This window comes from Odocoileus virginianus, chromosome 22 (genome assembly GCF_023699985.2).
Source record: "Odocoileus virginianus isolate 20LAN1187 ecotype Illinois chromosome 22, Ovbor_1.2, whole genome shotgun sequence".
NCBI classification, from domain to species: domain Eukaryota; kingdom Metazoa; phylum Chordata; class Mammalia; order Artiodactyla; family Cervidae; genus Odocoileus; species Odocoileus virginianus.
In genome coordinates this window covers 45462491-45484748 of record NC_069695.1, presented here as the reverse complement: position 1 = coordinate 45484748, position 22258 = coordinate 45462491, and positions in this window count along the sequence as shown.

The window sequence follows — 22258 nt, the reverse complement described above, 5'->3', positions numbered from 1 at the left end:
ATGCAAAATATTACTGATAAAAGTTAAATATAGTTGAGATATATATTAAATAATATTCTAGTATCAATTATTATGAGACACATTCCAAATCTTTTTTAAAGAGAAACAAATTTAAATCCTTGGCTGAAGGAATAAAGATATGACTTCTTAAACATAACAAAGAAAAAATTGCTTAATTGGACTGTTGATCTCTTAAAGTTAAGAATTTGTAATACTTCTGAGTGCTATAATTGCAAAACATCCAGAATAGAACTTGGTGACCCTGGCTTTCTCCTCCCAGAAAAATGTTCTATTGAATATCCTATCCATTCAATGATTCATTAACATTATGCATTTTGGGTTTTAAATATCTTATTTATTAATTGATCAGAATCATGTTGCTTTAATTCAATAACTAGAAAATATCAATGTGTTTGAATATAAAGAGACTGTTTTAGACATGGTTTTGGTATTTAAATATAGATACAGATTTCTCCATTTTGTTCCCCAGCTATTAATAATAAAGCAAAAAGAAAAAAAGTAAAAGATAGTTTTCTTAAAGTTCTAAAGCATACTTTATTATTTTCATATATATTTTTTACAGTCAATGATACCATTTGGGCTTGTTTCATCAATAGATATAAAATTGAAATGATACAGCTTTAATTTTTGAAATCATTATTGATATTGGAATATAGATTGTAATAACAGTTGAAAACACTTATTACTAAATATTTCCAATAAGTAACAATTATGCATCTCCAGCATTATTTGCCAAATTCTGAAGGATTTGTTTTTGGTTCACAATGAAGCAATTTTTGAATAGTTCAATAAAAACACTTTTATTTACTCAATTCTAGTTAAAATTTTGTATTTGTCAAAGTTTCCACTCATTGGTGAGTTCCTTACAAGTAATAATGATGTTTCTTTTTTTTTCTTTGTACTCTGATTGTATTACTCAACTGCTCTGATTATATTATTCAATTCTTTAAAAAATGTATGTGCTATCTTTTTCATTTATATTCATTTTAATTTCTACATACAAGTGCAGGGTAGAGATTACACCAGTATAATGAGTTGCTTCATTGAGCCAGGTATTGAGATGGTCAGTTAGAACAATGAGCCAAACCGAGAATAACAATCTAGGCTTTACTCTCGAACAAGAGGCCACAAGAGACAGTCTTTTATTTTTACCCATGAAACATCACCTGCAGAGTCAGGTGCATGGGTGCAGATGGAGGACCCATCTTCCTCCTGAGAAGGCCTGGAGAAAAGGTTCCTGCCACTTTATGGATCTGGGAGAGAGCCACGAAGAGCCCAAGTGGAGAAAAATATCAAGTCCCCTCCAAGCTAATTCCAGTAAATAGGTCTCTATGGAGACACTTTACAAGTGTCTCAGCCGAGGTCCCTTGATGAAAAGATCTCCCAAAGGAGGTGTCTGGATGAGAAATACAAAGACGCCCAGAACATGACTGGCTTCTGTGTCCACCCCTCTTCAAAGACTGAAGGGAACCCTTGTTACTGCGCCCAGGTTACTGTAGGGAGGGCAGATTCTCTGTGTCATGGACCGGGGAGTGTCCTGCACTTGCCAGTGGTCAAAACTGAAAGCTCACACAAAGGGTTTGGTCTGCAGTTGGACTCCTCATGCATAGTCAGGTGTTCGTATGTGTCCATATGTGTTCATATATATCCTCAATTCAAAGTAAGAGTGTTACCAGCATGAAAGGTGCATATAAACTAGTGTAGAACAATGTGGATAATCTTTAAGTCAGTAATGACTGTTAATGGCTGTAAGTCATAAGGAGTTCTATTTTTAGAAAGTTTCCTGAGAAGTGATCAGAAGATGGGTTAAGATATATGTGCCTAAACGTTTTTCACAGCTTTGTTTAAAATAAAAAGAAATTTAGAAAAATTGTCATCAGAAATATGAAATCTAATATATTTTTATATCATACAGGAGACTATTAAGCAATTTTAAAGATAATGATGTGGATGCACATTTAAAATGGAAATACATTGTACAAAATATGCTGTGGATGTAGAGTTGATTGGTTGATTGAAAAAAGATTACAGTGAATGATTCTTCCAGTTTTATAAATATGTAACTCTGTGTATGTGTGTTTCTTTGCAGAAAGGCATAGGAAATATTTCAAGACAGATAAAAATGTCCTCATTAACTTCTTGAGTGAAGACTAAAAGTAATTTTTTGAAGTCTTTTCCTAAGTTTAAAAATTTTTCTGTATGTGTTTTCTGAGAGGAAAATTATCTAATTGTTTAATTAGATGAAAATTAAAAAGAATAATTGAGATCAGTTCAGAAATTGATTTGTATTAACACACTACAGTGATCTTCTTAACAGTTTTTGGCTATAGCAAAAGATAATACTGTTCTTAAAATGCTATAATAATGTGATTCAATTATTTTTATCTGTTACTTTATATTTTTACTTATAAAGGCTAATTAAATTAAGGTAAAATTTGAAGGGAGAATGTTTTCTTAAAAAATTGTCATCTCTAGAAGAATATATGAGTATTTGTGTGTTTGCTTTGTATTTCTATGAAACAAAATATCACATATTTAGCAGCTTTAAAGAACAAGTGTTTATTATAGGTTTCTGTGGACCAGGATTGTGGCTGTATTCTAATTGTGTCTTCTGTTTAGGGATGCACAGAGCTTCATCATGAAGATGGCCAGGGATGTGATGCTATCTGGTCTTGGTATTTGCTTCTAAGAACTCATTAGTTGTTGACAGATTCACTTCAGTTTCTTGAAGTAAAAGGACTTAGCTCCTTGAAATCACCCGACTTTCATGCCAGGTAATCATTACTATAAAGCCATTTGTTCTTCAAGACTAGCAGGACAGTGTCTCTATTGCTTTGAGCCTCTGACCCTAAGAACTTCATTTAGCTGATTAGGTCAGGTCCACCAAAGCTAACCTTTTGATTAACTTAAATACAGTGAATTGGGGATTTTTAATAACATCTTGCAAAATCCCTTGACTTATGCCAGACAGCATTATCTAACCAAGGGAGGAGGGCTTTGCAGGTGGCTCAGTGGTAAAGATGTGGGTTTGATCCCTGGGTTGGGAAGATTCCCCAGAGAAGGAAATAGCAACCCCCTCCAGTATTCTTGCCTGGGAAATCCCATGGACAGATGAGCCTGGCAGGCTACAGTTCCAGAGGGTCACAAAAGAGTCAGACATGACTTAGCCACTAAATAACAACAACAACAATCAAGGGATTAGCACGTTTTATTGGTTCAAATCAAGTTATAGCTACTGTCCACACTCCTAAGGAAGAATCCATTATGAAGGCACAACTCAATAGTGGTCACTCTAGGGTATGTCCATTACAACTGGAAAATATATATGGTACTTAGCAGAGATTCATATAATTCTCAATGAGTACCCATGTTGTCCACATCTGAAATCAACTACTTGATATATTTTATCCATTAGTTTCTGTTAGATTTCTCTAAAAGCTCCCTAATGTTTTGATAGAATCACAATATTTACAGAATATTCTTGATGTAAACTTTTAAACAGCTTTAAAGAAGTCTCATTACAATTTCATGAGCTATCTGTTTCTATCTGTATATACAAATGACTTAACTAACCTCAGTGGCAAAAGTTAAATACTTCCTTTACATATCTGAAAAGTATTTGAGGAAACTGATGTTGAGCTCCAATACATTTTGACCAAATTGATGTTTAAACATCAATCACTTTTTCATTTATAAATAATAAATTCTGTTAAATGTTACTTTTCCAAAACTGAATTTCAGCTGATATGCATTTGCAAGAATCATGAAAGTTGGTTTTAGAAAACTTCATCCTGTGGAATTTTAACCATGGAAAAAATACTTCAAAAGTTAACAGAAGCCTTTTAGCTTACAGTTTCACCTGAGGCAGAAATACTTATTTTATGTTATTCATCTTCAGCATTTTAGAAGTAACATTCCAAATCTGTTCAATTATGAAATGTATAATTTGTGACTCAGGCCCAAAAATGATTACAAAAAACACTCCTCAACAATTCCTCTTTTTATTATGAGGTGCTTAATTTGTGTCAAGTACTCTACAAAGTACTAGAGATTCAGAGATGAGGACTTCTGTTTCTAATAATGTGGATCAAGTTCTTTATTAGGATCGAATTTTACAAGGAAAACAATAAAACTGCTGGGTAAACAGTTCTGATGACCTGAATATATTCAGATGAGCTGTCAGTCCAGTAGGACAGGGACAAGATAAATTCTTGGGAAAACTCTAAAGGAAGACATGCAGGCATAATCCTTGAGCATACAAATATTTTTTTCCTATCAGTCCTGACAAGCCAACAAATGCAGGCTTTAGTTCAAAGTCTCATGGGATAAGGATAAAGATAGGGTAGGGATTAATTAAATCTAGGGTAGGGATTGTATAAGAACACTCACCACAGTAAGCTGGGTACTCAAAAGACTATATCTTTGATATAAGGATAAACTAGATGTAGCTTTGCTTCCGTAATCTCTTATCTCCATAAATCTCAAAGGACTTTTGGGGACATTTTTTAACCTGGTATTGAGTTAAACAGGATAAAACCCCTAAATAATAGAATAATACCACTATGTATGAACCTTGAAGATGCAAAAATTCAAAGATGTGCGTTCCTTCAACATCAGGTGTAAGTGAAATTGCAACTTGTCCTCCTTCTCTTTGCTGACAACCCTTCAGCTTTACCATCTCCTGCCTCCTCTCCCTCCTGCGTTCAGTAACACTTCTTGCCTGTTCACTCTTTGCCAGCCTCTGCATGCCAGCTCTTGTACTGTACTACTGTACTTTTCAAGGTACAGTACTGTAAGATTTAAAATGTTTTCTTTATTTTTTATATTTGTCTTTTACACATTATTTGTGTGAAAAGTATTATAAACCTATTACAGTACAGTACTATATTCTGTACTGTACTGGATTCCCCAGGCCAGGAGAATTTTCCTGAATTCGCCTTCTCCAGGGGATCTTCTACTATACAGTCAATTATGTTTAGTGCCTAGGCTAACTTTGTGGAATTTATGAATAAATTGGACTGACAAACATGCTCTCATAGCTGAACTTGTCCATATATGGTGGACTTACTGTAACACCAACTAAAAGAATACTTAAGATAGCCAACACAGTATTAAGTGGGAACAAAGTTGGAGAACTGACACTTCCTGAGTTCAATTCTTACCAGAAATCTACAAGTAGTCAAGACAGTGTAGTACTGGTGATAAAGTAGACAAATAGATCAGTGGAAGAGAATAGAGGGCCCAGAAATAGACCCACATAAACATGGCAGCCTGATCCTCAACACAAAAGCATAGATAATACACTAGCTGTTGTATTTTCAACAAAAGGTGTTTGAGCAACTGGCTATCCACATGCAAAAAAAGGATCCAGTTATACCTTATACTCTCCACAAAAATTAATTCAAAATGGATCACAGACTTAAATGTAAAATGCAAAACCATAAAACTTCTAGAAGATAACATAGGAAAAAACTCGAATGGGTATGGTGACGGCTTTTAAAATACAACACTAAATGTAAAATCTATATAACAAATAATTTTTAAGCTGAGCATTATTAAAATGCAAAACCTTATGCTCTGTGAAAGGTAATATCAAGACAAACCACAGACTGGGAGTAAATATTTGCAAAAAATACATTTGATAAAGGATGATTAGGGTCAAAGAACTCTTAAAACTCAACAATGAAAAAAATAAGCTTCCTGATTTAAAAAGAGGCCCAAGACCTAAATAGCTACCTCAACAACAAAGACACACAGATGGCAAATAAACATATGAGAAGCTGCTCCGTATGATATGTCATCAGGGAAATAAAAATTGAGACAAAAATCCGATGCCACTGCACACCCATTAGAATGGCCAAAATCCAGAACACTGACAATAACAAACGCTGGCAGGGATGTGGAGCAACAGGAACTCTCATTTACTGCTGGTGAGAATGCAAAATGATCTTGGCACTTGGAAAAGTGGTTTGGCAATTTCTTACACAGCTAAACATACCCTAGCCATATGATCCAGCAATCATACTCCTTAGCATTTACTCAGAGCAGTTGAAAATTTACATTTACACAATAACTTGCCCATAGATGTTTTATTCACAATTGACAAAACTTGTAAGCAAACAAGATGTCCTTTAGTAGGTGAATTGATAAACTATGGTACATCCAGACAATGGAATATTAAAGAGAATTGATCTCTAGGATTTACCTGGTGATCCAGTGCTCAAGACTCTGCACTTTCACTGAAGGGGGTGTGAGTTTCATCCTTGACTGGAGAACTAAGGTCCCATATTTGCTGTTATTGTTTAGTTGCTAAGTCATGTCTGACTTTTTGAGACCTTATGAACTGTAGACCTCTGTCCATGGGATTTTAAAATTCCAAAAAAAGAGAGAAAGAAAGAAAAAAACAAACAAAAAAAGAGAAATTAACTCTCAAATCATGAAAAGACAGAGAAACATTAAATGCGTGCTATCAAATGAAAGAAGCCGATCTGAAAAGGCTACAAACTGTTATAATCCCAGCTGTATGATACTAGGCAACAGGCAAGTATGGAAAGAATTAAAAGATCAGTGATTGCTGGGGAAAGAGGTTTATAGACAGAACACAGAGGAGTTTTAGGGAAGTGAAAATATTTTGTATGGTGTTATAATGATAGTTATATGTCATTTTACATATAACAGAGCTCATAGAATGTATCACACCAAGAAAGAACTACGGACTCGGGTGTTAATGACCTGTCTGTGTATGTTTATCAATTGCAGTGAATGTACCACTCTGCTGGGGATGGTGAAAATGGGGGAGGCTATGCCTGTGTTGGGGCAGGATATATGTGGGAAATCTCTGTAGCTTCCCTTCAATTTCGATGTGAATATAAAGCCAGACTAAAAAAATAAGTCTTAAGTCAAATTTTAGAAATCAAAGAAAAAATAGAAAAATATATTCAAATTTTACTCCAAATGATGGCAAAATAAGCAAGTCAAATAAAACTTTCATTTTAGGCTATGAATAAACTGTTAAGAAATTATGGGGGGAGTGGTGATGAACATAAAGAAAAATGTAAGAGTAAAATCACACCCAATAAGTACCTATCAATAGTAGAAGAGCTGCTTATCAATTGATACCAAGGTCAAAAAGTGGACAAAGAATCTGGGATACTTGCAGGATATTTATTTTTTAAAATATTTTTTAAAGATCATTTATTTATTTATCTGGCTGTGCTGGGTCTTTGTTGCCGCAAGGGCTTTTCTCTAGCTGTAGCAAGTGGGGGCTACTCTGCAGGTGTGGTGGGTGGGCTTCTCAGAATTGGGGGCTTTTTTCATTGTGGAGCATGGGCTCTAGGGCGCCTGGCCTTCAGTAGTTGTGGCACATGGGTTCACTGGTTGAGGTTCTGGGCTTTAGAGCACAGGCTCAATAGCTGTGGCTCAGGGCCTTAGTTGCTTCGTGGCATGCAGGATCTTCCTGGACGAAGGAGCGAATGTGTCTTATGAATTGACGGGAGGATTCTTTACCACGGAGCCACCAGGGGCGGCTCTGCGGGATTTTTAAATGTAGAGAAATAAAATTTCATTTTCTAAAGTCCAAATACGATCTTTTTATATTCCAAAATGATAATCTTCTAAATCTTCTCTTCTCATTATGTAAAATAAATTGTGAGCTTCTAGCCATGGAATTTGGGTTAGGATTAGCTGGTAGCTCAGAGGTAAAGAAATGCCTGCTAGTGCAGGAGATGAGGGTTTGCTCCTGGGTCTGGAAGATACCCTGGAGGAGGAAATGGCAACCCTCTCCAGTATTCTTGCCTGGGAAATCCTATGGACAGAGGAGCCTCGTGGGTTACAGTCCATGGGGTTGCAGAGTCACACACGATTTAGCGATTAAACAGTAGCAACAACAAGCCATGAAGAAGTGAATCTGTCCTGCCTTCCATTCATTCTTCTCTTCCTTTTCCTGATGGAGCATGTTAACATATTTGCTGATACAAATATATAATTCTGCTTCTGATTGTCTTTCTCTTTCTGCCTGAAATATCTTTTCTATGTGTCGTTCAACAGATGGACACTTAATTGTCCTTCACCACTCAGCAACATGTATAAATCTACTATATTTCTGCTTCATTTATTTATTTATGCATCTTTCTTCTTTATTGGACTATAAACTACCTGATGGCAGGAATTGTTTGATTTTATCCATCTTTACATACCCAGGAATTAGCTCAAGTTCCTGACAAAAAGCAATCATTCAATAAACTTTTGTTGGTGGCTGAGTAGGTGAAAACGCACAGGTAGAAAGAAAAGAAGGATGTAACTTTAAACTGTGGTCAGATGTCTGTACTTATCTACTGACTATTTTTTGGAACAACAATACACACAGAAGAGAAATAGAATTACTAGCAACTTAATAGCTTTTAAATAATTATATTTTAAAAAGTTAATGAAGAGCTCAGAAATCAGAGAATCCTGACATGTGCCAAACACTATCTTATAAAATTATAGTAGCAATCTTGCTGAAAATTTAAAGTGTGATAAAGGAAAGATACAAAAGTATATAAATTCATTAGAGGAAAGCAAAGTGTAGCAGATTAGAGACTAGAAGATAAATGTCAACAATTTCTCATTTAATAGATGAGTTGGGAAAGAAATAAGAAAACCAGGAGAACAGGACAGGCTGCCCTATAACTATGTCATCGTTGAAGTATGTGTTCATGGCAGATAAACCCCTCTGAAAGTAAAATTGGTGAACACATAGTATGCTAGTTAAAAAAAATAGCAAAACAGCATGGATTTACTGATGCTATTTATGGCATATTTATATACCATAGCTTTTACAGTAACAAACAAAGAATAAAAGGAGTCCATTTTGAAAATTAAGTTACAATTAACTAGAAAATCTAGAATATAAAACTAAGAATTTCAGTAAAGAGGAAAATAAAAGGGAGTGATGCAAATAATGTCACTGTAGATATTAGTGGGGCGACTGAGAAAGTAAGTATTCTTGGCATGTACCTTGATGGGAAGGGCTTGCAAAAAATAAATTCCAAGTGCAAAAGATGGATATTTGACTTTTCTCATTAGACTTTGAAAAAATAAAAGTTGAACAAGCAGTTTCTGTTGTGAGTGTTGCATTATGTGTGTAGGATTTCACCACCAGTACAGTGTTGTACTGATGGGAGTCATTTCTGTTCTTAATGGACAACAGGTTAACTACTTAGGTGATAAATCATCTACCTGATAGAAAGGAAGGACACAAGTGACCAAGGTATTCAATCACTGGGTGCAAAGTTAGAATCTTCCCTTAAAAAGTGATGGGCAAAAATCAGAACTTCTATAAGTCTTCTTTAGAAATTAAAAGGCATTTTAAGAAAATCATGTGTTAAAGAAGAAAGCATGGTATACTATAAAAGCCTGTGGTCATAAAAAATGTATTATTACTCAAGGACACATTGAAGACATGTGTTATTAATAAAAAATAACAACAACTTTATCTTTAAGAGGCTTTATGAAATACAAGACTTGAAGAAATCTTGAAGATTTGAAGAAAGATATAAGCTACAAGATAAAAGATGCAAGACTTGAAGAAATTCATAGGAAATGCTTTGTATAATAAACACACTGATTTACTTCCATGCTTTCAATCTGCCTGAGACACAGCCAACATTTCTTCTGCCATCCCCCTACCCCAGCCTCTTATCTATATGAAGGATTATTTTCTAGGGATAGGTGCTATTTATTCATGGAGGACTTACCTGAGTCCTTGGACTTGCTTAAGTTATCACCTTGTACGTGGTGGTCTCCTCTTTGAGCTGTCATGATCACTAGGCCAGAGATGATGTCTGTCCCTCATATGTATCTTGCCAACACACATCAAGTAATTAACAAATTGTTAAATAAATATGTGAGTGCACATTTTGAGATTTTGTAACTGTAAAATAAAATTATGGAATTCAATAATGTAATGTGTCTTAAAAGGGAATAAGATAAAGGTATGGGGAGAATAAAAATTATTCTGTAGAAAATTTTCAAGTTTTATGACCTTCCATACTGCCATAATTCACTATGTTTCTAATTACTGAGACAGCAACAATAGTAATGAAAATTAACATGATTCTATGTAGGAAACAATATGAGATAAACAATCAAACTGGAGTGAAAGGTCAGGAAATGTGAGGAACTATTTAAACTTAGATTAAAATAAACTAATTTACACAACTTTGCAAATAAATTGGAGTCTAGATGAAAAAGAATTTCCCAGAAAAGTACAACGTATCAAAATTGATCTTGGTAATAACAGAAAATCTAAGCAGATCAATAACAGAAAAAAATAGAGAAAATCTCACCCACCCAAAATAAATAAATAAATAAATAAACTTAGATATAGAGCTTTCTAATAAACAGATTTAATTTTTAAAAGCAAGAAGCTTCTGTCATATTTATTCCTGTAATATTTCTACTGCATTTACAAGAAATAGTGAAATGTTACTTAAAGTTGGATGTATTAAACTCTGCATTAATTGCCTTTTAGCAAATGTTTTCTTTTTCTTACATCCTGTGGATTTTGGAACTTCATGAATGAATCATCCAGCATTTTTAAGTTGTATATAAAAACATAAGATACAATATTTCAATGGAGTTTTTGAGGGAAAAAAGCTATTGGGTGATATATATCTTCCATATGAAGTCATTCTTTGTGTGCATGTTGATTAGATTTGATCAGTCCTTGATTGATGCATTTATTCATTCACTATTTACAGAGTGTCATTATTTACTAAGTATATGTTACACACTCTTCTGGACACTTGGAATGGATGAAAAATACTGTTTGTTTGTTTTTGCAGATGGATTGATGGTGGTAAGAATCTCCTTGGGAGAACTTCTAAGCCCAGGTCTGAAGGATAAAAAGAAATCATGCTCAGATTTCCAACTATGGTTGGGAATTTTAATATTTACTTAAATTGAATGTTTGTAGCATAGATTCAGTGATTCTTTTTTAGTCTATGAATATGTCCTTGAGGAAAATCAATTTTAAGGTAAAAGTTTGAAAATAGAAGAAAATATATGTCAAGTAGCTTTGGAATTTTCCCAAGCAAGACATATGGTGCTTTGAAGCAAGATAATGCAAAACAGACACTCATTAAAAAATTAGTGAAATATTTTATGGTTGAAGAAGGTGATGACAGGGCAAGTTATTTCATTCACCTATTCAGTATTTTCTTCCAAAGCACCTACAAAAGTGGCAGCTATTCTTCATGGCTTCATATGATATAAGAATGATACAAGAAGTATGAACAAGAAAATACTTGCCCTTGTGAAGATTATATTTATTAGACAGATAATGAACATGAGTGTTCAGTTGCTCACTCATGTCAAACGCTTGGTGACCCCATGGACTGTAGCCCACCAGTCTCCTCTGTCCATGGAATTTTCCAGGCAAGAATACTGAAGTAGGTTGCCATTTCCTTCTCCAGGGGATCTCCCCAACCCAGGAATCGAACCCTTGTCTCTTGCATTGACAGGTGTGTTCTTTACCACTAGTGCCACCAGGGAAGCCCCAGATAATGAACATAGTGATAAGTAGATAATTAGATAATGTACATTCAGATACTTATAACTGTTTAATGCCAAGATAAAATAGGGGACGTAGATACATAGAAGGAGAAGATATTAAGAAGAGGTAGTAAGAATACACAAAAGAACTGTTCAAAAAGATCTTCATGACCTGGATAATCATGATGATACGATCACTCACCTAGAGCCAGACATCCTGCAATGGGAAGTCAAGTGGGCATCACTACTAACAAAGCTAGTGGAGGTGATAGAATTGCAGTTGAGCTATTTCAAATCCTAAAAGATGATGCTGTGAAAGTGCTGCACTCAATAAGTCAGCAAATTTGGAAAATTTAGCAGTGGGCACAGGACTGGAAAAGGTCAGTTTTCATTCCAATCCCAAAGAAAGGCAATGCCAAAGAATGTTCAAACTATCACACAATTGCACTCATGTCACACTCTAGCAAAGTAATGCTCAAAATTCTCCAAGCCAGGCTTTAACAGCATGTGAACTGTGAACTTCCAGATGTTCAAGCTGGATTTAGAAAAGGTAGAGCAACCAGAAATCAAATTGCCAACATCCACTGAATCATCAAAAAAACAAGAGAGTTCCAGAAAAACACCTACTTTTGCTTTATTGATTATACCAAAGCCTTTGACTGTGTAAATCTCAACAAACTGTGGAAAATTCTTCGATAGATGGGAATACCAGACCACCTGACCTGCCTCCTGAGCAATTTGTATGCAGGTCAAGGAGCAACAGTTAGAACTGGACATGGAACAACAGACTGTTTCCAAATCAGGAAAGGAGTATGTCAAGCTATATATTGTCACCCTGCTTATTTAACTTATATGCAGACCACATCGTGTGAAATGCCAGGCTGGATGAAGCACAAGCTGGAATCAAGATTGCCAGGAGAAATATCAATAACCTCAGATATGCAGATGACATTACCCTTATGGCAGAAAGTGAAAAACTAAACAACCTCTTGATATAAGTGAAAGAGGAGAGTGGAAATGTTGGCTTAAAATTCAGAAAACTAAGATCATGCCATCTGTTCCCATCACTTCATGACAAACAGATGGGGAAACAGTGGAAACAGTAAAAGACTTTATTGTTTTGGGCTCCAAAATCACTGCAGATGGTGTCTGCAGCCATGAAATTAAAAGATGCTGGCTCCTTGGAAGAAAAGTTCTGACCAACCTAGACAGCATATTAAAAAACAAAGACATTACTTTGCCAACAAAGGTCTGTCTAGTCAAAGCTATGGTTTTTCCAGTAGTCATGTATGGTTGCAAGAGTTGGACTATAAAGAAAGCTGAGTTCTGAAGAATTGATGCTTTTGAACTGTGGTGTTGGAGAAGACTCTTGAGAGTCCCTTGGACTGCAAGGAGATCCAGCCAGTCTATCCTAAAAGAGATCAGTCCTGGGTGTTCATTGGAAGGACTGATGTTGAGGCTGAAACTCCAATACTTTGGCCACCTGATGTGAAGAGCTGACTCATTTGAAAAGACCCTGATGCTGGGAAAGATTGAAGGCTGGAGAAGAAGGTGATGACAGAGGATGAGATGCTTGCATGGCATCACTGACTCAATGGATATGAGTTTGAATAAACTTTGGGAGTTGGTGATGGACAGGGAGGCCTGGCATGCTGCAGTCCATGGGGATGCATAGAATCGGACATGACTGAGCAACTGAACTGAACTGAACTGAGTAAAAAGTATAGTTGAGAGAGAATGATAAAGACCAAATATTTTAAGTGAAACCCTCTTTGAGAGGAAGAAGTGGTGGAGCAATTGTGATATATTTTAGAGTAAAAGGATTAAGCAGTTTTGGAAGGGGGAAATTGGAAACTTAGTAGAGCTCAACTAGGCGATTCATTATTTCCATACGTCATTGACTGAGTTTACCTGATGCAATTCAGATGATGGAAGTCTGTCTTCACTTACTCACTATGTCCTTTATTAGGGGGTGCATGCTCAGTCACTTTGATTGTGTCTGACTTTGAGATCCTATGGACTATGGTTTACTAGGCTCCTCTTTCCATGGGATTATCCAAGCAAGAACACTGGAGTGGATTGTCATTTTCTTTTCCAGGGAATCACCTGACCCAGGCATCAAACCTGTGTCTCTGACATCTCCTGCCTTTTCAGGCGAGTAGTACCCTACCTTTAGTAGGGTAGGGGATGATTGCCCTCAGATATTTTGATCAGAGTACATGCATTTCCATCCATGCATTTCCTGTCTCTAGGTGTTCAAACTTCTTATGTGGGTCAAAGCTTCAAGAGAAAGGAATCTAGGAGCAAGATGAAAGCGAAATGATTTTGTGTGATCTAACTTTGAAAATAGTTCTGTAAGTTGAAACTGACACAAGCCCACCCATATTCAAGGGCAGAGGACATAAGCGATATGCCTTGTTGGGAGATCTGTCAGAAACATGTCACCATATTTTAAAGGCAACACCAAAATATACTTCTGGCCATTTCACTTACTCCAAAATGCAAGATGAAGTCATTCTTCAATAACTGATAGCATAGGATTGAATTCAAGGAATAGAGTCTTCATTTGAATCAAATCCAGACACAGATGCATATTAGTCACTTAGTTGTGTCCAACTTTTTGCAACCCCATGGATGGTAGCCCGCCAAGCTCCTCTGTCCTTAGGGTTTTGCAAGAATACTGGAGTGGGTTGCCATTTCCTACTCCAGGGGATCTTCCAGATGCAGGGATTGAACCCATGTCTCCTGTATTAGCATGCATATTTTTTATCACTGAGCCACCTGGGAAGCCATATTCTGAGTCATTCTTCCTCAAAAATATGAAAGAAAAAAAAAGAAAGGAAGAAGAAGAAGAAGAAAGAAAAAGAAGAGAAGGAAGAAAGAAAATAGGTTGTGTTTTCAGCTCAATATTTTTCTTGACTTGCTTCCTTCCCACAGAAATTTTAGAATCTAATTATTTTCCCTATCCTGTTCTGCTCAAATAGGTACAATTCTGTAAAAAGTATGAGTGTCTTAAGTATCCTCCTATGGCCTATTCCACTAGGTAAAGGACATACCCACAAATCTCTTTGAGATAAATTTTCTCTATGTTGGACATTTTATAAGGCTGCAGTTGGAAAATGCCTGAAGGTTCTTAGAAATCCTTTCATTTAACAAATAAGACCTGTGGGGCCTATCTTGAGATCCATAGAAGGCCTTTGTCCATCTGAAAGTGTCTTTGAAGCCTCAGCTTGAGTCTTTTTAAGGTTTTAAAAGGGTTTTTATAGTTACAACTTTGGCTCCCCCTTCATACTGAGATGACAACTTGACAGTGAGTTGGATTTAATATTTTCCTGGAGATTTTTCCTCTTTTGGGGAACTCTTTTCTGGTTGGGAAAAAAAAAAAAAAAAACACTGTGCTGCTGGCCCCTTAACCTTTAATCCATTTTCTACTCCAAAACTAAAGTTATAGCTTTCATTCAGTTATCCTTTTATTTATGACAAGCAAATGAAAGAAGGCAAGTGACAACTTTAACACTCAGCCCAGAAATCTCTTTATTAGATCGTTGAGTTCCTTTGGAATATTTCCTATTTTTCACATTACTGCAGGCAACGGTGTTGCCAAAATTTCACTATTATATAATAAGAGCCCTCTTTTCTCTACCTTCCAATACTTTTTTCTCACTTAATCACAGAATCTCACCAATAGAGTCCCTTCAGATCCTTGGATACCACTGCCCAATCCCATAAAAGTTTTAGGTTTTGTTACAGCAGCATCACACTTCCAGGAGCAAAAAGTATTTTCTATTTACTTTTTACAGTGAAACTAACTATCCTCAAACTTAGTGGCTTAACACAACAGTCATTTTGTTGCTATCATGATTTGGGGATCAGTGGTTTGAGCAGAACTTGGCTAGCTGATCTTTTTGTTCCAGGCACTATCAGTAGAGGTCACTTGGTGGCATTCAACAGGTAGATGGGCAGGTCTACAGGGTCCTAGATCATTTCACTCATAAGTCTGATTCCTTGATGAGGATGACTGGAAGGCTGGCATCAGTTAAAACTGTTTATAGTTTCCACGATAGTAACCTCAGGGTAGTTGGACTACTAAAATTACATCTTAGATCAACAAGCCCAACTGGTCCAGTGGACAAGATGAAAGTTCTATGGCTACATGTTACCTACCATTGGAAGGAAAGCTGCTTTTCTGTCATAATCCATTTGCAAAACAAACACAAACCTGCCCAGAGTAGAGGGAAGAGAATATAGATCTTAGTGGGGGTGAGTGGCATATCAAAGAATTTGAAGCTTTTAAAATCATGTCTTCCATCAAAAAATATCGATGCATATATAAAACTGTGCTGTGTTCACACAGAGATGTAGTCATACAACAATGAAAGTAAATAAACTACAGCTGAAGATATTATCATGAATAAAACTTTTTAACATAATGTTGATTGATTAACTCAAACCATAGAAGACCATACATCACATGATTCCGTTTGTATGAATGTAAAAGGCTAAAAAAAACTAAACTGTATACTATTTAATTATATGTAGATACATATTGAAAAACAAATTAGAATAGTGGTTACCTCTACAAGCAAGAGACAGAATGCAATGGGAAAGGACACTCAGGTTCTTCTAAAACATTTAGCTAACTCTTTCAGCTAGCTATTGAAAGAAACACTATTTTTTTCCCTTTTAACTGATCATATGATTTTAGCCACTTCTAAGGTATGCTATGTTTAAAAAAAATTTTTTTTTTAAAGGAATGAAGGAGAGATGAACAAATGAAGAACTCTAAAGAAAACTTTTGAGAAATATAAGAAGGAAGAGAAAAAATGTAGAGCTGCTAGAAGAGGTAGAGAGTAAATACAAATTTCATGTTTCTTCATTGGGGAATAATAGAATAAGGGACTGATTTAGGAGAAATTGGGGCTTCCCTGTAGCTCAGATAGTAAAGAATCCACCCACAGCGCAGGAGACCTGGGTTCGATCCCTGAATTGGGAAGATCCCCTGAGGAAGGGAACGGCTACCCACTCCAGTATTCTTGCTTGGAGAAAGTGAAAGCAAGTGTCACTCAGTCATGACATTCAGCCGTATCCAATCTTTTCAACCCCACGGACTGTAGCCTGACAGGCTCCTCTGTCTATGGAATTCTCCAGGCAAGAATACTGACGTGGGTAGCTGTTCCCTTCTTCAGGGTATCTTCCCAGCCCAGGGATCCATCCCAGATCTACCACATGGCAAGTGGTTTCTTTACTGTCTGAACCACCAGGGGAGCCCAAGAATATGAGTGGGTAGCCACTCCAGAGAGAACAGCAAGACCAGAGAAATTGCCAAAAGAAATATCTTTGTATAAATAAATTGAGAAACATCTTTGTAGAGATCAATTGAGATAGAAATTGCAGCTCAAGAAGAGTTCAGTATTTGGCAGAAGGAAAGACATAACCCACAACATGTGGGTATAACAGATTTAGCTGCAGATGTCTGATAACAATATGAAGAACTGCTTTTAAAAATAGGTGTATTAGGCTAAAACAGTCGTTTAAACTTAAACAGGATGCCATTTACTGATCCTCAAACGAAAACATAACTGCCAAAAAACCTGGACAATGACATGCCACCTAGACATTCTTCATTCTTTCTCTAGGAAAAGCTAGATGGTAACCTAAATATCAGTCAAAACAACACTTGTAGTTCCTCAGAAATCGGAATATGAGAATTTGCATGAATAATTTTAATTGGTGATGACATTCGGCTGAAATATCCATCCAATTATTTCCATCTTTAGTGATAATTTTGCCAAAGAGACTGGATGATGACATTAAATTTTGCATTGCTGAATAAACATGCCCCATTATCTGAGTCTTACTGACCAAAATTTTAGGGAAAAAATAGGTTTCTAAATCTACCTCAGAAAATAGCTATCTGAATTGTACTTAGAATATCTGCTACCTGTACAGTCTAGTAAAGATTTTAATATATGGTTATGACTTAAAACAGATAATATTATTCTCAGTACACTTATACTGACACACCCATAACTCATGCTAAAAGACCCTGAGTCAAATATATGAATACAGAAAGAGCTCACTAATGCAAACTTCTCCTGTCAGAATATCTCTTGCTTCCCTCCGCATTTTATGTATTTTATACTCTCCATTTTCATCAAATGGAAGTGAACTAGATTAAACAGATTTATCAGTCTAACATATACCTACTAGTAGTCAATGGCCATGGTTTTTATTTTCCGGCTTACACTGAAAACGCAATTGGTGTAAATTACTGGATAAACATATAAAAAGTGCTTCATATTTGTGTTATGGCTTTAAAAGCTTTTTGAAAATAAATATTAATATCAAGTAAGCACTTGCACACTGTTTTAAGTACAATTTATATTTAGCAACTTTAGGGAATCAATTCATAGAAATGGCAGTGCAGCAAGTAAAGTGGAAAGCTAAATAAATTATACGCAAATTGTAGGAAGCCACTGAAGAAGTGAAATAGCATTGCTGGGCAGATTTAGTGCTTTCTTTATCGGGGTGTATAAATTGTACCTCTAATAGGCTGACTGTACACCAGAGTCACTTTAGGCCATCTGTGCTCTAGAGCTAGGAAAGTTAAGACTGTTTAAGATGTAAGGTGCATAAGGAACACCTAAAGTCAAGGAGATTTTCAAGTAAATTGATCAGATGGGTAGTTTTCCCAGCTTAGGAGTTTAGCTGCTAGCGATTAACAGTTATAGATGTAAATCAAAGCATTTACAAGCTAGATGTCCACCACTGTAGGTTCTCACATAGTATTTCCATCAAGTCTCACTTCACTTTCCTTTGAATGAAATGATTGATTGATTTTTCACAGCTTGCATGACTCTGTGCTGCCCTAGATCCATCTCCACTCTCCATGCTCCACACTGCGTCTGCATCATTGACTTCCTGCCAGCCATTTGGCTGCCAGGACCCAGAGTGACATTTAATGATCTTTCGACGTGGCAATGTCACATTCGTCACTCTTTACCCCTCATGACAGACCTCAATTCAAATGCAAACCTGAAATGGAGACTGACTTCCATCCAAACTCTGATATACTTTTGAACTGACAGCTATCAACAAAGATCGACAAGATACACTGATGAGGGGATAACCTGCTGCTTGTACAGTAATTAAAAATACTAGTTCTAAAACCATCCTGAGAAATCAAGGACATTTTAATTTCATGAGGCAATAGTTCTCACAAAAAGCTTTGAGGTGGAAATTGTATTATCTCAGCTGTCATATCAACTAACATCAAATATCTACACACACTTGGAAGTGATAATCTACTTTTAAAGCAATATTCTGCTTTATAAAACAAATACAATAATACCCAGGCATGCTCTTTACAGAGTTCTTAAAGGGAGAGGTGCCTCCAAAGTTATAAACAATCATTTAGAAGAAAAGAAAAATCAGTATAATTATATATATTTTTTCTCTAAGCATCTTCTTACTTTGAGTCATCTTACTCTGCTGTAGGAATACTGTATTTTACATTACAGTTTTGCCCTAAGTCAAATATCTCCCTGATATTTGTACTTTCCTAATATCACTGCATAAAACTATATTTCATGAAAGTTTAGGGGTACTGAATATTGGTATTGCATTTCAATAGTGAAGTGAAGTGAAGTCGCTCAGTTGTGTCCTACTCTTTGAGACCCCATGGACTGTAGCCTACCAGGCTCCTCCCTCCATGGGATTCTGCAGGCAAGAGGACTGGAGTGGGTTGCCATTGCCTTCTCCAGGGGATCATCCAAACTCAGGGATCGAACCCGGGTCTCCTGCATTCCAGGCAGATGCTTTAACCTCTGAGCCACCAGGGAAGCCTGCATTTCAATACTATTTAACAAATAATTGTTAGAATATACAGAGAAAATTGGGACTTCCCAGGTAGCACTGCTGGTAAAGTACCCACGTGTAAATGCAAGAGATGTAAGAAACATGGGTTCAATCCCTGGGTCTGGAAGATCCCCTGACTGAAGTTCATAGGGTGGCAAAGAGTGGGACATGACTGAAGCAACTTTGCCTGTACACAAGTGCAAAGAAAAGAAATGAATTCAAGTTTTTGAGTCCTTCAGCATTACTTGCTAGCTTAAACTCCAAGTTAAATTTCACTTCCTTTCCAGAGACTAAGAGGTTCTTTTAATTAGGAAAACTTTGCTAGTTATAAGCACTTTATTTTCACTTTTCAGTTAAAAATAAAAAGAAAGAAAGAAACTTCAAAATTACGTTGTCACTAATCTAAACTTTATAAACTCAGAGACTGTGTCTACCTTTATGTTTTCCTATCCACAGAGCCTGGTGTCAAATGAATAACTGCAGTACTAAGTTGAACAGAGGCATCATATTAATTTCAGAATGAAGGACAGAAACTTTTCATATATGTCACAGTATCAGGAAAACCCCTACCTATTGTTGACTTTAAAAATAGTCACAACGTAAACACTCCATTTCTCACTATTATACTCATGAGAGTATTTCTCTAAAACAAATTTTTCTTTGATATAATCTCCCTTTGTTTTAGACCTAAGGCAATTTTCCACATTCCCTCCTACATTTTGTTAACTGGAGTACATTTCTACTCTTTTATTCTAGCTATCTAATGCTTTAAGAATGGAGAACTATGGCCTCTCACAAAATTTATCATATTCTAAGTGCTCAAGAAACATTTCTTGAGTGTAATTGATGTCTTCAAAGCATCAGCCTCAAGGAACTTACAAATATATAAAGAAAACTGGGGCTTCCCAGGTGGTGCTAGTGGTAAATAACACACCTGCCAATTCAAGAGACATAAGAGATGTGGGTTCAGTCCCTGCATTGGGAAGATCCTCTGGAGAAGGAAATGGTAACCCACTCCAGTATTCCTGCCTGGAAAATCCCATGGACAGAGGAGCCCAGTGGACTATAGTCTGTGCGGTCTCAAAGAGTCATATATGACTGAAACAACTTAGCACTCATGCACACAAGAAGCCCACAGAATTTTTATGGCGATTAAGCTTCCTATAGTGGATTCTTCCTATAGTGGATTCAGACTTAAATTGAAGAAAGTATGGGAAAAAAATAAACAATTCAGGTATGACCTAAATCAAATCCCTTATGATTATACAGTGGAAGTAACAAACAGATTCAAGGGATTAGATCTGATAGAGTGCATTAAGAACTATGGATGGAGGTTCCTGACATTGTACAGGAGGGAGTGATCAAGACCATTCCCAAGAAAAAGAAATGCAAAAAGGCAAAATGGCTGTCTGAGGAGGCCTTACAAATAGCTGAGAAAAGAAGAGAAGATAAAGGCAATGGAGAAAAGGAAAGATATTCCCATTTGAATGCAGAGTTCCCAAGAATAGCCAGGAGAGATAAGAAAGCCTTCCTCAGCAGTCAGTGCAAAGAAAGAGAGGAAAACAACAGAATGGGAAAGACTAGAGATTTCTTCAAGAAAATTAGAGATCCCAAGGGAATATTTCATGCAAAGATGGGCACAATAAAGGACAGAAATGGTATGGACATAACAGAAGCAGAAGATATTAAGAAGAGGTGGCAAGAATACACAGAAGAGCTATACAAAAAAGATCTTCATGACCCAGATAACCATGATGTGATCACTCACCTAAAGCCAGACATCCTGAATGTGAAGTCAAGTGGGCCTTAGGAAGCATCACTACAAACAAAGCTAGTGGAGGTGATGGAGTTCCAGTTGAGCTATTTCAAATCCTGAAAGATGATGCTGTGAAAGTGCTGCACTCAATATACCAACAAATTTGGAAAACGGTAGTGGCCATAGGACTGGAAAGGTCTGTTTTCATTCAAATTCCAAAGAAAGGCAATGCCAAAATAATGCTCAAACTACCACCCAATTGCACTCATCTCACATGCTAGCAAAGTAATGCTAAAAATTCTCCAAGCCAGACTTTAACAGAATTGTGAATTTCCAGATGTTCCAGCTGGATTTAGAAAAGACAGAGGAACCAGAGATCAAATTGCTGACATCCATTGGATCATAGAAAATGCAAGCGAGTTCCAGAAAAACATCTACTTTTGCTTTATTGACTACGTCAAAGCCTTTGACTATGTGGATCACAACAAATTGTGGAAAATTCTTAAAGAGATGGGAGTACCAGATAACCTGACCTGCCTCCTGAGAAGTCTGTATGCATGTCAAGAAGCAACAGTTAGAACTGGACATGGAACAACAAACTGGTTCCAAATCGAGAAAGGAGAATGTCAATGCTGTGTAATGTCACCCTGCTTATTTAACTTATATGCAGAGCACATCATGAAAAATGCTGGGCTGGATGAAGCATAAGCTGGAATCAAGATTGCCAGGAGAAATATCAATAACCTCAGATATGCAGATGACTGCACCCTTATGGCAGAAAGTGAAGAAGATATAAAGAGTCTCTTGATGAAAGTGAAAGAGGAGAGTGAAAAAGTTGGCTTAAAATTCAGCATTCAGAGAACTAAGATTGTGGCGTCCGAGCCCATCATTTCATGGCAAATAAATGGGGAAACAATGGAAACAGTGAGACTTTATTTGGGGGGGCTCCAAAATCACTACAGATTGTGACTGCAGCCTTGAAATTAAAAGACGCTTGCTCCTTGCAAGAAAAGCTATGACCAACCTAGACAGCATATTAAAAAGCAGAGACATTATTTTGCCAACAAAGGTGTATCTACTCAAAGCTAT